Here is a 1214-nt window from a genome sequence, read left to right as displayed (position 1 = left end):
CACATTTACCATTGCAACAAAAGAATGAAATACCTAGGATAAATCTACTTAAGGAGACAAAAGAGCTGTATACAGAAAACTACAAGACACTGATGAAAGAAACCAAAGACAACATAAACAGGTAGAGAGATATACAATGCTCCTGAACTGGAGGAATCAATATTGTGAAAATGCTACCAAATGCAATCTACAGATTCAGTGCAATTTCAATCAAATTATGAATGGCATTTTTCACAGAAGAAGAACAAAAATTTTTGCAATTTGTGTGGAAACAAAAAAGACCAAAAATAGCCAGAGGAATCCTGAGAAAGAAGAATGGAACTGGAGGAACTAACCTACCTGATTTCAGACTATACTACAAAGCTACAGTTATTAATACAGTATGGTACTGTCACAAAAACAGAAATACAAACCAATGGAACAAGATAGAAACCCCAGAGATAAACCCACAAACCTATGGGCACCTTATCTTTGACAAAGGAGGCAAGAATATACAATGGGGCAAAGATAGTCTCTTCAATAGTGATGCTGGGAGAATTAGACAACTACGTGTAAAAGAATAAAATTAGAACTCTTCTTAACATCATACACAAAGATAAACTCAAAATTATTTAAAGACCTAAATGTAAGACCAGAAACTATAAAACTCTTAGAAGAAAACACAGGAAGAACACTATATGACATAAACCATGGCAAGATCTCTATGACCCACATCCTAGAATAATGGAAATAAAAGGAAAAATAAACAAGTGGGGACTAATTAAACTTAAACTTTGCATGGCAAAGGAAACTATAATCAAGGTGAAAAGACAGCTCTCAGAATGGGAGAATATAACAGCAAATGAAGCAACTGACAAAGGACTCATTTCGAAAATATACAAGCAGCTCATGCAACTCAATACCAGAAAAAGAAACAACCCAATCAACAAGTGGGCAGAAGATATAAACAGACATTCCTCCAAAGAAGACATATACATGGCTAATAAACACATGAAAAGATGCTCAATATCACTCATTATTAGAGAAATGCAAGTCAAAATGCAATGAGATATCACCTCATACTGGTCAGAATGGTCATCAAAAAATCCATAAACAACAAATGCTGGAGAGGTGTGGAGAAAAGGGAACGTTCTTGTGCTGCTGATGGGAAAGTAAGTTGATACAGCCACTATGGAAGACAGTATGGAGATTCCTTAAAAAAATTAGGAATAAAA

This window comes from Bison bison, unplaced genomic scaffold (assembly GCF_000754665.1).
Source record: "Bison bison bison isolate TAMUID 2011002044 unplaced genomic scaffold, Bison_UMD1.0 scf7180017864260, whole genome shotgun sequence".
Lineage (NCBI taxonomy): Eukaryota > Metazoa > Chordata > Mammalia > Artiodactyla > Bovidae > Bison > Bison bison.
The sequence above is the reverse complement of the archived record's forward strand: the minus strand, read 5'-3'. Positions refer to the sequence as shown.